Source organism: Lissotriton vulgaris, chromosome 5 (assembly GCF_964263255.1).
Source record: "Lissotriton vulgaris chromosome 5, aLisVul1.2, whole genome shotgun sequence".
In the NCBI taxonomy this organism is placed as follows: domain Eukaryota; kingdom Metazoa; phylum Chordata; class Amphibia; order Caudata; family Salamandridae; genus Lissotriton; species Lissotriton vulgaris.
The window spans coordinates 276,973,396-276,990,873 of NC_141693.1; the positions used below are offsets into that span (position 1 = coordinate 276,973,396).

The 17,478-nt window shown below is 52.0% G+C and overlaps 1 protein-coding gene across 6 annotated transcripts in view; it reads left to right on the forward strand.

The window, feature by feature from the left end:
* Positions 1-17,478, forward strand: part of RERE (arginine-glutamic acid dipeptide repeats) — a 1,284,697-nt gene that overhangs the window by 13,140 nt on the left and 1,254,079 nt on the right. The window lies entirely within an intron of this gene.

The following is a 17,478-nucleotide window of genomic DNA, read 5'->3' on the forward strand; positions in this document are numbered from 1 at the left end:
GAAATGGGTGGTTGGGCCATCAAGAGTGCTCCAGAACCAGCTGCGACTGGTTTCTCCCCCACCCTGCACCCTTAGACAAAGGATTTTACAGTATAAAGAAGGGGCTGTGTCCCCTTAGAAAATGTTCTGCTTTTGGATCCTGCCAGAGGGGGCTGTTGCTGCTGCTGGGGCCAGGAGGACCGCCACTTGGGGTGTCTCCCTGCCTGGAGACCCAGTGTGCTGGCTCTGGCCCAGCCTTGCCCCCCTGCCTGCCTCCAGCCCCTGCTGGAGCCTTGTCCTGTCCTCCAGTGCTGGGGAGCACTGAGGACTCCTTGCCTGCAGCCTGAGAGCGCTGCTCTCTGCCCTTCAGCGCTGGGAGCGCTGAAATCGCCTGCCTAGCGCTTGATTTTGCCCCTAGAGCTGTGAGCGCTGTATTTTGTCCTGGAGGCGCTTGGGAGCGCCTGCCCTTCGTTGCTAGCGCTTGGTGTGCACAGCCGGTGCCCACCCGGCATCTGATCGCCCCGTGTGGTGATTTGGCGGCGCGGGTGCCACCCCGCTCATTGCCGCGTTGTTTTGCCCGTTTTTTGATCCACGAGGGAGCCCACTCCTCGGATCACATGGGAGCCCGCCTGCCTAAGAAGCGCGCTGCCCGCGGCGACCCGGAAGTGGTGAGGCGGCCAGCCAATCCCAGCGCGGCCCAGGAGAGGCCGACCGGAAGTCCCGCCTCCGTGGCCGAGCCGGGAAGAGAGAAGCTGCCGGCCGGATCCCCGAGGCTCCCCGAGTGGAGAGGAGAGCCCCGGGACCAGAGGGAGAGACCCGCCTCCGCTGGAGGCCAGAGCCGGTGAGTGTGGCAGTGCTGGAGGGAGGGGCGCCGGGACACATTGTCGGTGTCCCCCCCCCCCCTGCCCCCTCAGGCAGCGCGCCCTCGCGCCCTTGTGTTTAGAGCCTGAGAGGCTCTTGGGGGCATTTCCTGTTTGCGAGCCTTGCGAGGCTCGATTGCCGGCACCCTTGTTTCGCGAGCCCTGAGAGGCTCGAGGCCAGTTTGTCCTTGCTCCGAGTCCCCCGAGAGGGACTCCAACGTGGCCATTGTTCTTTGAGCCCCGAGAGGCTCCCCAGTTGTGACTGGGTCCCCCGTGAGGGACCCCCCCTGCCTAGTGAGGCAGAGTCCGTTGCCTGCGAGCCCAGAGAGGCTCTGAGGGTGCCATTTCCTTGCTTTGAGAGCCCAGAGAGGCTCCGCAGTGCCACAGTGGTGGTTCTTGAGCCCAGAGAGGCTCCAACGTTGCCCTAACTTTCCCTGAACCAGTTGCCCAGCACTTTGTGGGCAACTGCTACGTTTAGGCCCTGACATTGGGACACAGGGACTGTCACAGGTGGTGACTGATTTAAGTTTTGCGCAATGTTATTGCTACACCTCTGAATGTTAATGCATCATGTGTTTTGTTTTTACACCCCTACAGGTATTGTGATGTGTAGGTGGTTGTTTTCTCCCTAGTACAGGTGGTGCTAGTGAGGTCCTGTTACCAGTGATTACTGGTTGTGTGCTCTATGTGTATATTGTGTGCTACACTGATTTTACTTTCTAAAGTGCTATTTCTGAAAGTATTGCTTCTAAAGTGCTATTTCTGAAAGTATTGCTTCTAAAAGTGCTGATACCCTTGACAGTGGTCCAAGTGGCCCTGTCCTGTACAAATATCCCTTGTAAATTCCGCCCGTGCCTGTTGGCACAGTGTAACAAGATGTGTGTTTTATCTGATGTATATTTATTATAATACAAAGGCTATTTTTATATAACCTTGTGTGGAGTTTTCCTTTGTGGTGGGCCTTTGGTTGTTGTTGCTGGGGTGCGTGCGCAAATACTTAACTTACATCGCCTCCAAGTTTAGCCTTGCTGCTCGCGCCACGTTACCTAGAGGGCGAGTAGGGGTTATCTCGGCGTGTAACTCCCTTGCCCTGACTTGGGTTTGGTAGTCTCTGACTGACTTTGGCGAAAGCCCTGGCCAGCCAAGGATCCCATTTCCAACACACACACACACCACACAGACACACACACACCAGACACACACACACACACACACACCAGACACACACACACCCGACCCCGATGTCTCACAGAGGATCACACAACACCACACAGACACACACCACACAGACACACACACACACACCAGACACACACACACACACACACACACACACACACACCAGACACACACACCAGACACACACACACACACACACACACCAGACACACACACACACACACACACACACACACACCAGACACACACACACACACCAGACACACACACACACACCAGACACACACACACACACACCAGACACACACACACACACACACACACACACACACACCAGACACACACACACCAGACACACACACACCAGACACACACACACCAGACACACACACACCAGACACACACACACACCAGACACACACACACACACCAGACACACACACCCACCAGACACACACACACACCAGACACACACACACCAGACACACACACACACACCAGACACACACACCAGACACACACACCAGACACACACACCAGACACACACACCAGACACACACACCAGACACACACACCAGACACACACACCAGACACACACACCAGACACACACACCAGACACACACACACACACACACACACACACACACACACACACACCAGACACACACACACACACCAGACACACACACACACACCAGACACACACACACACACCAGACACACACACACACCAGACACACACACACACACACCAGACACACACACACACACACACCAGACACACACACACACACACACACACCAGACACACACACACACACACACACCAGACACACACACACACACACACACCAGACACACACACACACACACACCAGACACACACACACACACACCAGACACACACACACACACCAACCACAGACACACACCAACCACAGACACACACCAACCACAGACACCAACCACAGACACACACACCAACCACAGACACACACACCAACCACAGACACACACACCAACCACAGACACACACACCAACCACAGACACACACACCAACCACAGACACACACACCAACCACAGACACACACACCAACCACAGACACACACACCAACCACAGACACACACACCAACCACAGACACACACACCAACCACAGACACACACACCAACCACAGACACACACACCAACCACAGACACACACGCGCACCAGACACACACACCAACCACAGACACACACACACGCGCACCAGACACACACACACGCGCACCAGACACACACACAACAGACACACACACACCAGACACACACACAACAGACACACACACACCAGACACACACACACCAGACACACACACACACCAGACACACACACACACACACACCAGACACACACACACACACCAGACACACACACACACACCAGACACACACACACACACCAGACACACACACACACACCAGACACACACACACACACACACCAGACACACACACACACACACACACACACACACACACACACACACACACACACACACACACACACACACACACACACCAGAGACACACACACACACACACCAGAGACACACACACACACCAGAGACACACACACACACCAGAGACACACACACACACCAGACACACACACACACACACACACCAGAGACACACACACACACCAGAGACACACACACCAGACACACACACACGCACCAGAGACACACACACGCACCAGAGACACACACACGCACCAGAGACACACACACGCACCAGAGACACACACACGCACCAGAGACACACACACGCACCAGAGACACACACACGCACCAGAGACACACACACGCACCAGAGACACACACACGCACCAGAGACACACACACGCACCAGAGACACACACACGCACCAGAGACACACACACGCACCAGAGACACACACACGCACCAGAGACACACACACGCACCAGAGACACACACACGCACCAGAGACACACACACGCACCAGAGACACACACACGCACCAGAGACACACACACGCACCAGAGACACACACACGCACCAGAGACACACACACGCACCAGAGACACACACACGCACCAGACACACACACACACACACGCACCAGACACACACACACGCACCAGACACACACACACGCACCAGACACACACACACGCACCAGACACACACACACGCACCAGACACACACACACGCACCAGACACACACACACGCACCAGACACACACACGCACCAGACACACACACACGCACCAGACACACACCAGACACACACACACACCAGACACACACACACACCAGACACACACACACACCAGACACACACACACACACACCAGACACACACACACACACCAGACACACACACACACACCAGACACACACACACCAGACACACACACACACACACACCAGACACACACACACCCGACCCCGATGTCTCACAGAGGATCACACAACACCACACAGACACACACCACACAGACACACTGTTGGACTTGGCCCTTAGGGCAGGTTCACCCCTAGACTTTTTGCCTTATGTGTGACCCTGTGTCAGTGATTTTTGGGTCTCTGCGCACTTTTCCCTGGGCCCCAGAGTGAAAGTGCGTGCATGTAGTATGGCTGGCCTGCCCTCCCATAGGAATGCATGGGGAATGTGTGTGTCCCTGGTAGTTCCTGATGCGTGGGGAGTGCAGGCTCGAATTTAGTATGTGTAAACTCGTGAGAGTGAATGCTGCGAGATGGTGTCTGCGGCATGTATGTGTCTAGAAGGGAAGTGCTACTTCTGGACATTGAGATATGTGTGCAGTGAGGGTGCTGGAGCGTGATTGGCTGGAGCTGGCTGGCATGCCAGGCTCCAGGAAGTCTAGATGGGTTTGCCCGGTGGTGAGTGGGAGATTAGCATGAGTGATGTGTGGGAGGAGTGTACCTGTGTCCTGGATGGGCTGGGTTTTCCCCACACAATGCTGGCTCCGCCCCCCTGTGGTGTGTCTAACGACCCTAGCCTCCCCAGTGAATGAAATGGGTGGTTGGGCCATCAAGAGTGCTCCAGAACCAGCTGCGACTGGTTTCTCCCCCACCCTGCACCCTTAGACAAAGGATTTTACAGTATAAAGAAGGGGCTGTGTCCCCTTAGAAAATGTTCTGCTTTTGGATCCTGCCAGAGGGGGCTGTTGCTGCTGCTGGGGCCAGGAGGACCGCCACTTGGGGTGTCTCCCTGCCTGGAGACCCAGTGTGCTGGCTCTGGCCCAGCCTTGCCCCCCTGCCTGCCTCCAGCCCCTGCTGGAGCCTTGTCCTGTCCTCCAGTGCTGGGGAGCACTGAGGACTCCTTGCCTGCAGCCTGAGAGCGCTGCTCTCTGCCCTTCAGCGCTGGGAGCGCTGAAATCGCCTGCCTAGCGCTTGATTTTGCCCCTAGAGCTGTGAGCGCTGTATTTTGTCCTGGAGGCGCTTGGGAGCGCCTGCCCTTCGTTGCTAGCGCTTGGTGTGCACAGCCGGTGCCCACCCGGCATCTGATCGCCCCCGTGTGGTGATTTGGCGGCGCGGGTGCCACCCCGCTCATTGCCGCGTTGTTTTGCCCGTTTTTTGATCCACGAGGGAGCCCACTCCTCGGATCACATGGGAGCCCGCCTGCCTAAGAAGCGCGCTGCCCGCGGCGACCCGGAAGTGGTGAGGCGGCCAGCCAATCCCAGCGCGGCCCAGGAGAGGCCGACCGGAAGTCCCGCCTCCGTGGCCGAGCCGGGAAGAGAGAAGCTGCCGGCCGGATCCCCGAGGCTCCCCGAGTGGAGAGGAGAGCCCCGGGACCAGAGGGAGAGACCCGCCTCCGCTGGAGGCCAGAGCCGGTGAGTGTGGCAGTGCTGGAGGGAGGGGCGCCGGGACACATTGTCGGTGTCCCCCCCCCCCCCCCCCCTGCCCCCTCAGGCAGCGCGCCCTCGCGCCCTTGTGTTTAGAGCCTGAGAGGCTCTTGGGGGCATTTCCTGTTTGCGAGCCTTGCGAGGCTCGATTGCCGGCACCCTTGTTTCGCGAGCCCTGAGAGGCTCGAGGCCAGTTTGTCCTTGCTCCGAGTCCCCCGAGAGGGACTCCAACGTGGCCATTGTTCTTTGAGCCCCGAGAGGCTCCCCAGTTGTGACTGGGTCCCCCGTGAGGGACCCCCCCTGCCTAGTGAGGCAGAGTCCGTTGCCTGCGAGCCCAGAGAGGCTCTGAGGGTGCCATTTCCTTGCTTTGAGAGCCCAGAGAGGCTCCGCAGTGCCACAGTGGTGGTTCTTGAGCCCAGAGAGGCTCCAACGTTGCCCTAACTTTCCCTGAACCAGTTGCCCAGCACTTTGTGGGCAACTGCTACGTTTAGGCCCTGACATTGGGACACAGGGACTGTCACAGGTGGTGACTGATTTAAGTTTTGCGCAATGTTATTGCTACACCTCTGAATGTTAATGCATCATGTGTTTTGTTTTTACACCCCTACAGGTATTGTGATGTGTAGGTGGTTGTTTTCTCCCTAGTACAGGTGGTGCTAGTGAGGTCCTGTTACCAGTGATTACTGGTTGTGTGCTCTATGTGTATATTGTGTGCTACACTGATTTTACTTTCTAAAGTGCTATTTCTGAAAGTATTGCTTCTAAAGTGCTATTTCTGAAAGTATTGCTTCTAAAAGTGCTGATACCCTTGACAGTGGTCCAAGTGGCCCTGTCCTGTACAAATATCCCTTGTAAATTCCGCCCGTGCCTGTTGGCACAGTGTAACAAGATGTGTGTTTTATCTGATGTATATTTATTATAATACAAAGGCTATTTTTATATAACCTTGTGTGGAGTTTTCCTTTGTGGTGGGCCTTTGGTTGTTGTTGCTGGGGTGCGTGCGCAAATACTTAACTTACATCGCCTCCAAGTTTAGCCTTGCTGCTCGCGCCACGTTACCTAGAGGGCGAGTAGGGGTTATCTCGGCGTGTAACTCCCTTGCCCTGACTTGGGTTTGGTAGTCTCTGACTGACTTTGGCGAAAGCCCTGGCCAGCCAAGGATCCCATTTCCAACACACACACACACCACACAGACACACACACACCAGACACACACACACACACACACACCAGACACACACACACCCGACCCCGATGTCTCACAGAGGATCACACAACACCACACAGACACACACCACACAGACACACACACACACACCAGACACACACACACACACACACACACACACACACACACACACACCAGACACACACACACACACACACACACCAGACACACACACACACACACACACACACACACACACCAGACACACACACACACACCAGACACACACACACACACCAGACACACACACACACACACCAGACACACACACACACACACACACCAGACACACACACACCAGACACACACACACCAGACACACACACACCAGACACACACACACACCAGACACACACACACACCAGACACACACACACACCAGACACACACACACACCAGACACACACACACACCAGACACACACACACACACCAGACACACACACACACACCAGACACACACACCAGACACACACACCAGACACACACACACACACACACACACACACACCAGACACACACACACACACACACACACACACACACCAGACACACACACACACACCAGACACACACACACACGCACACCAGACACACACACACACACACACACACACACACACACACACACCCCCCAGACACACACACCCCAGACACACACACACCAGACACACACAGACACACACACACCAGACACACACACACCAGTCACACGCACACCAGTCACACACACACCAGACACACACACACACACACACACCAGACACACACACACACCAGACACACACACACACCAGACACACACACACACCAGACACACACACACACACACACACCAGACACACACACACACACACACACCAGACACACACACACACACACACACCAGACACACACACACACACACCAGACACACACACACCAGACACACACACACCAGACACACACCAACCACAGACACACACCAACCACAGACACACACCAACCACAGACACACACACCAACCACAGACACACACACCAACCACAGACACACACACCAACCACAGACACACACACCAACCACAGACACACACACCAACCACAGACACACACACCAACCACAGACACACACACCAACCACAGACACACACACCAACCACAGACACACACACCAACCACAGACACACACACCAACCACAGACACACACACCAACCACAGACACACACACCAACCACAGACACACACACCAACCACAGACACACACACCAACCACAGACACACACACCAACCACAGACACACACACCAACCACAGACACACACACCAACCACAGACACACACACCAACCACAGACACACACACCAACCACAGACACACACACCAACCACAGACACACACACCAACCACAGACACACACACCAACCACAGACACACACACACACCACAGACACACACCAACCACAGGCAGGCACACCCACACCACAGGCAGGCACACCCACACCACAGGCAGGCACACCCACACCACAGGCAGGCACACCCACACCACAGGCACACACCAACCATAGGCACACCCACCCACACCACAGGCACACCCACCCACCCCCCACAGGCACACCCACCCACCCCCCACAGGCACACCCACCCACCCCACAGGCACACACCAACCACAGGCACACCCACCCACACCACAGGCACACCCACCCACCCCCCACAGGCACACCCACCCACCCCCCACAGGCACACCCACTCACCCCACAGGCACACCCACCCACCCCACAGGCGCACCCACCCCACAGGCGCACCCACCCCACAGGCGCACCCACCCCACAGGCGCACCCACCCCACAGGCGCACCCACCCCACAGGCGCACCCACCCCACAGGCACACCCACCCCACAGGCACACCCACCCCACAGACACACCCACCACAACCACACACACACACACCACCACGCCACACCACACCACACCACCACGCCACACCACACCACACACACACCGCACCACACACACACCGCACCACACACACACCGCCACACACACACCGCCACACACACACAACACCACACACACACAACACCACACACACACAACACCACACACACACACCACACACACACCACACACACACACACCACCACACACACACCACCACACACACAGCACACACACACAGCACACACACAACACCACACAACACCACACACACACACACCACCACACACACCCACACACACACCCACACACACACCCACACACACACCGCCACACACACACCGCCACACACACACCGCCACACACACACCGCCACACACACACCGCCACACACACACGGCCACACACACACCGCCACACACACACGGCCACACACACACCGCCACACACACACCGCCACACACACACCGCCACACACACACCACCACACACACCACCACACACACCACCACACACACACCCACACACCCACACACACACCACCACACACACACCACCACACACACACCGCCACCACACACACCGCCACACACACACCGCCACACACACACCGCCACACACACACCACCACACACACCACCACCACACACACCACCACACACACACCCACACACCCACACACACACCACCACACACACACCACCACACACACACCACCACACACACACCACCACACACACACAACACCACACACACACACCGCCACACACACACCGCCACACACACACCGCCACACACACACCGCCACACACACACCGCCACACACACACCGCCACACACACACCGCCACACACACACCGCCACACACACACCGCCACACACACACCGCCACACACACACCGCCACACACACACCGCCACACACACACCGCCACACACACACCGCCACACACACACCGCCACACACACACCGCCACACACACACCGCCACACACACACCGCCACACACACACCGCCACACACACACCGCCACACACACACCGCCACACACACCGCCACACACACCGCCACACACACACCGCCACACACACACCGCCACACACACACCGCCACACACACACCGCCACACACACACCGCCACACACACACCGCCACACACACACCGCCACACACACACCGCCACACACACACCGCCACACACACACCGCCACACACACACCGCCACACACACACCGCCACCACCACACACCACCACCACACACACACAACACCACACACACACACCACACACACACACCACCACACACACACCACCACCCACACACCACCCCCACACACACCACCCCACACACACCACCACACACACACCACCACACACACACCACCACACACACACCACCACACACACACCACCACACACACACAACCACACACACACAACCACACACACACCACCACACACACACCACCACACACACACCACCACACACACACCACCACACACACACCACCACACACACACCACCACACACACACCACCACACACACACCACCACACACACACCACCACACACCACCACACAAACACCACCACACACCACACACCACCACACACACCACCACACACACCACCACACACACACACCACCACACACACACCACCACACACACACCACCACACACACACCACCACACACACACCACCACACACACACCACACACACACACACCACACACACACCACCACACACACACCACCACACACACACCACCACACACCACCACACACCACCACACACACACCACACACACACACCACACACACCACACACACACACACCACCACACACACCACACACACACACACACACCCACACACACACCACCACACACACCACACACACCACCACACCACCACACCACCACACCACCACACCACCACACCACCACACCACCACACACACCACACCACCACACACCACACACCACCACACACACCACCACACACACACACACCACCACACCACCACACACACACACACCACCACACCACCACACCACCACACACACACACACACACCACCCCACTTTCACCAGGCACACACATCACCAGCCGTCGGTGCACGCTTTCACCAGGAACACACACCTCCAGCCGACACTGCACGCTTTCACCAGGAACACACACCTCCAGCCGGCACTGCACGCTTTCACCAGGAACACACACCTCCAGCCGGCACTGCACACTTTCACCAGGCACACACACCTCCAGCCATCAGTGCACACTTTCACCAGGCACACACACCTCCAGCCATCAGTGCACACTTTCACCAGGCACACACACTACCAGCCACCAGTACACACATCAATTAACGCATCCACAATTAACTATTGTAGCCATCACAGTATAGCACACTTAACTTTTAAACATATTACTCTAAAGCGCAGCATCCCACCAGTGCTACAATTCCAATCCAACCCACATAATTTCACTACACACCACATGAATACACTGCATAACACATGGCGAAAAGACATTGCCATTTACAATGCCATTAGCTCAAACTCCAATAAATCCGAGACCTATTGCATTTCCAATGCTTGTTTTTATTTTCAAGACCAGCATGTTTTCCTGGATGCCTGTGATTAGCAATGTTTCTGGCAGAGCATGTGTAGAATTAGAGGGTGAGAACAGCAAGTATCGTGGGTTATTGAGTGTAGCTGCTAACGTCAAATACACTGCTGATGTAAATGTAGTGCCCAAGGCAGTTGAACACAATGTGGTGTTCAGTGGTTTTGAATAAGGAGGGTGGGTGGACAGTACCTGGACAAGTGGGCAGATCACCAGTTTTAATTTAGTTATTTATTTTTGGTAGGTCGGCTGCTATCACGGACAAGGCAGTGAAGGTTGATATCACCACTATTCTGATGTAATTGAAGGGATCTGGGGAGTGGAATGTGTGGAGAAGTATGATTGAACGGTGAGTGTTTGTGCACAGGGTAAACATTTTAAATAATTAGTGGGGTCAATGGGCTGTTACATCTTTAGCTGTTTGAGGATGAGAGAAAGGTTTGGCTAAATACTAAAAGTTAAAGGTGCAAGTGCTGGAAGAGTGCTAAAGGGGGAAGTGTTTGAAATTGATTAAGCAAGTGGTAGTGGATAAAACGTAAGTGAAAAACACCACGTGTTTTGCTGGAGTGACTAACCATAGAGGTCTGCAATCCATGTCACACTGTCATGCCCATGTAAGTCATTTATTTATCCCCGTCTACCTCTTTCTTAGGGATCCTATTTCATAATTTTGTCAATTGTTCAGGGTGTTATTAAATCAATGCCACTCTTAAAATTTTATGTATCACAGTTTAAATATCAGATCTGGACAGAGTTGTACTTGTAGAGAGAGAGAACAAGAAGTTTAGCAACAGTATAGGAGTTACCTTCAAATACTGTCCAGGATGGATCTTCTATGCTGCCTTATTGTAGTTGTAAATAAATATCATACAACCATGATCAGGCCAAATCAATAAGGCGTTGCTGACAACTAAGGGTGTCCTTATTTTTTTGTTTGCAAACTTGAAATGGATTTGAAATTAACATAAGGATGGATTAAGAGTTGTTCTATTTCTAGCAGTCCTCTCAACGTTTTAATCTGAAAATGATTTCTGATTCGTGCTTAGGAAATTGTCAAGTATGGTTTCCTGTGTATTTTATTTACCTTTTTAGTACTATTTGCTACCCTGCATGGACATAACACATTTCCGCGTGGTAATTTGCCCGTCAGTTACATTCTTCTTGTGTGTGGCAATTGGTTCATATGTGCGTTTTATTCAGCTATTATGTGTCATTGACTTCATACTGCCTAACTATGTTTGTTATTGTATAACTCTGACAATAACAAACATAAGCTCAATGAGAGTTCGCTCAGAAGCAAGAGCAGAGAGATGAGAGTTCTGTTATGCGAGCGACAATCAATGCCTGCTAGCAAGGTGCTCGGTTTTATTTTAAAGCTTGGTGTCGGTAAATATTTTTCAGTTGGTTCATGGTATTGCTCTTGGTGTTATGTTAAGCTTTTCAAATGGATCCGGCAAGCTTTCATCATTGTGGATATTATCAGACTTCATTAATCTTTGTGTAATTTCCAGTTCTCTGATTGGTACTGGTCACCTATTATGATGATGTGCTATGATTATGCATGATAGGGCAACGTAGGGCTTACATTTTGTGTAGGAACCTATTAAAAGTGTGTTTTGGTGGGAAATAAGTGCGCAAACTGCTGTCCTTTAAATCCTAAAACAGTGACCTGTTTGGTTAATAGGATGCCACTACTCAGATACACTTGATGCCACTACTCGGATACAATTGAACTCTTAATATCGTGTGACTAGGAGTGCATTCAATCCAAAATGAAATGGTGTTTCTTAAACTTAACTTTTCATACAAGATTGCTGTGGAATAATCATTAAGATGCAGGTTTTATTTAAAGCAGTTCTTCACAAATTTGTTAAACTTTCAAGTGCAATTAAAAAACAAGAGAGAGAACAATTTCTGCCCAACTTTAAATTAGCCTCCTCAGTGTCTTGATACTTAAAAAAAATAATAATTTGAATTTTCAATTAAAAGCACAGTACTTATTTCCATCATAGTAAGCATATTCTTAACCTTCAGGTAACAATAGTAATATATCATTATTTATCTGTTATTGGCAGTTCATTATTCTCAGACCGTATTCTGTCTATTCAGCTATTTCCCTAGACCATCTCTCGTCCATATATGTTCATAAGATCCAAGGTTCAAGTATTGATTCTGTGTACTTGACTATGTTGGCTAGAAACATAATTAATTAGTCTTCATTCGACATTTAACTCAGCTAACTGCCCCAATTTTAAACCAAAGCACGCAGCAGCTGACCCAGGTTTCGCACATCAACTTTGTCTGTTTCAAAATATTTAGTGGTGCAGCTACTCTCACCATCCGCTGCTGAGGATGTATGTCAGAGCAAAAGTATAAAAGAGAAGAGAGGCGCACTCAATGAAGTCAGTGATACAAAAAGTCCATTAAACGTGTAGATCTTCTGTTTTTTAGGTCTCGCCTGTCGATGCGCATGCGAGACTATGGGGGCTTAAACACTCTTTAACTAACTTGCAAGGAATCGTTGCGATTCCTTGCAGTGCCCGTGAAATTCAAGCTCAATGCGCATGCGCATTGAGCTTGAAAGCGCGTGCACATGCCCCCAGACGCCTGCCTTGCATGGATTTTCCCTCGCTCGCATTTCTCCTCCCCCCTCCCCAGCCGCCAGCACCTCCCCTCTCTCTCCCTGCAGTTTCACGGCCGCCATTTTTATTTCCTTTCAGCCCGGCCGCACGGCCAATGCTCGTTGGTAAACTATGTCCTTCGCAAGTGACACTCCGTTCAGTGGTCTTCCTTGATTGCAGTTTCCTATTTCCTGGCGAGTGTCCGTGCAGTTGTCCCCAGCCTGAAGAAACACGGTCTGGAGTTTAATTTAATCTACTGCTTGTTATTCTTTCCCTCGGCTCGTGTATCAGCCCGCTTCATGGACGCAGCGATTTTTCTTGCAATCAAAAGCAAAGCTTGCCCCGGCTTGAAAACATGTCTGTAAATCTTCTTTTGAGGAATTATGCCCCTCTGCCGCCCCACCCCCTTTCCGCCCGTCACTGCCTGTTATTTTCAATGCTTCGTGACTTAATATCCCATGCCGTGGTCCCCCCTCTCTGCGCCCATCGCTGCCTATTATTGTTCAGTGCTGCAGCACCCGTTGCAGTCACTTAAGATCCCCGTGCCTTCCCCTCCACCACCACCACTTCCCGCTCGTCGCTGCCTGTTAATTTTAGTGCTTCGGCACTGGTCACCGTCACTAGCTGCTGCTCAACAAGTTAGTTAATTTTACACCTGTACTGTGACTCATGTGAGAGAACAATAATACTATTAAATCTTAAAACAACAGCAACGTTTCAAATCTCAGTATAACTTCTTAGGGGAAACCATTTCTAAGCATAGGGCATAAGTAACACATGCTTCCATAGCACATACCTTTGCCTACACATCCAGTACACGCCGTTCTTCAAACGGTCCTAAGTGATGGCGCCTGGTTATAAAAAAGCATCCGCACAGATGTACTGGGAGGCAATCTTGTGTTTAAGTGCTTTGCCGACAACAACTCACCTGAGAGCACAGAAGCATGACCAACTCCACCATAGAACTTCTGGATTTTATGCACACCAAACCGAAAAAAACCAAATAGATATCTGGTCACATCTCAAAGACAGTCTGCTCAGCCCACGGTGACACGTAGCAATACTTTTCACACGTAAACTAAAACGAGCAGGTGGCTACATTTATGTAATTTCATTCTTAAGGAGAGCAAAGAGACACATTTCAGTGTAAAACAATCTACGTTACAATTAAAAGTATAGAATGGCGAAAATGGGCCATTAGAAGTTTGGAAAGAGGAAAATGCCTGCGTTAGTAAGAAAGAATAATAGCACATGCGGTTTGTGTGTCTCTCAAAACGTATCCCTTAACTCATCTCTGTACCACACATTAGTCGTGTCAATTGAAGACAAAAACAACTGCAACTTTAGATCTGTTTGCGTTTATATTACTGGTGACAATGTGCAGGGCATCTGCTGTATTCATCCATAGTATCTACGTTATGCTGCTTCACAGCGTGTGGTCATTACATGCAGAGAAGGGAAATTGCTCCATGACCTTTGCTTTCTCCGTTGCTCTTCTGCCTTCAGCCTTCTAACTATCAAACAAGCTTCCAGTTTGTTTGGTGGCAGCAGACATCCCAAACACTCTCATTAATACGTTGACCCTTGACCTGCAGTAATCCTTCGCAGAAGTGCAAGTGGTAGCACATTAGATGTTTGCAAGTGTTTATAAATACATTTTGAGTATTCCTTTGTTGAACATTTGTAATACATTCTCAAAACCCCACACTTTTGCATGCACATATTGATTTACAGGGATGCACTCAGCGCAACCACAGCATCACTCAGCGCAAACCACAGCATCACTCAGCGCAAACCACAACCTCACTCAGCGCAAACCACAGCCTCACTCAGCGCAAACCACAGCCTCACTCAGCGCAAACCACAGCCTCACTCAGCGCAAACCACAGCCTCACTCAGCGCAAACCACAGCCTCACTCAGCGCAAACCACAGCCTCACTCAGCGCAAACCACAGCCTCACTCAGCGCAAACCACAGCCTCACTCAGCGCAAACCACAGCCTCACTCAGCGCAAACCACTGCCTCACTCAGCGCAAACCACTGCCTCACTCAGCGCAAACCACTGCCTCACTCAGCGCAAACCACTGCCTCACTCAGCGCAAACCACTGCCTCACTCAGCGCAAACCACTGCCTCACTCAGCGCAAACCACTGCCTCACTCAGCGCAAACCACAGCCTCACTCAGCGCAAACCACAGCCTCACTCAGCTCAACCACAGCCTCACTCAGCTCAACCACAGCCTCACTCAGCTCAACCACAGCCTCACTCAGCTCAACCACAGCCTCACTCAGCTCAACCACAGCCTCACTCAGCTCAACCACAGCCTCACTCAGCGCAAGCACAGCCTCACTCAGCGCAAGCACAGCCTCACTCAGCGCAAGCACAGCCTCACTCAGCGCAAGCACAGCCTCACTCAGCGCAAGCACAGCCTCACTCAGCGCAAGCACAGCCTCACTCAGCGCAAGCACAGCCTCACTCAGCGCAAGCACAGCCTCACTCAGCGCAAGCACAGCCTCACTCAGCGCAAGCACAGCCTCACTCAGCGCAAGCACAGCCTCACTCAGCGCAAGCACAGCCTCACTCAGCGCAAGCACAGCCTCACTCAGCGCAAGCACAGCCTCACTCAGCGCAAGCACAGCCTCACTCAGCATCACCACAGCATCACTGGTTCAAATATGTTCTCTCAATGTTTCAAGCTTTATTACAAATGACAAAAAAGATGTTAATATTTCACTTCTGTTCTTGGATTTTCGTCACAATAAAATACACAGAACATAATTAACTAAAGATATTTAAAAAAGTTTAAGCTATTGCAATTATAAAATAAAATCACTTTTATTTACGAATTAATTATTTAAAAGCCATTGTTATTTGTAATAACAATACTTCTAAGTCACGTAAATACAAAACATGTTGCATTACAAATGCTAGAGGTGTCACATTTGCGAAAGTTATAACTATTGGCATTGTAAATGACAAAGCTATTTATTTAGCTATTTTAAAAAACACATAAATAAAAAAAATGTCATTTATAAGACCAATAGCTCCAACTTTCCTATTGCGAGACCTGTTGCATTTCCAATGCTTGTTTCTTAAATATATTCTTTATTTTCTTTCACATACAACGGCACAGCCAACGCGTTTCATTCCCATTCGTGCCTAGGGAATTTCATCAGGGCATATATTAAAT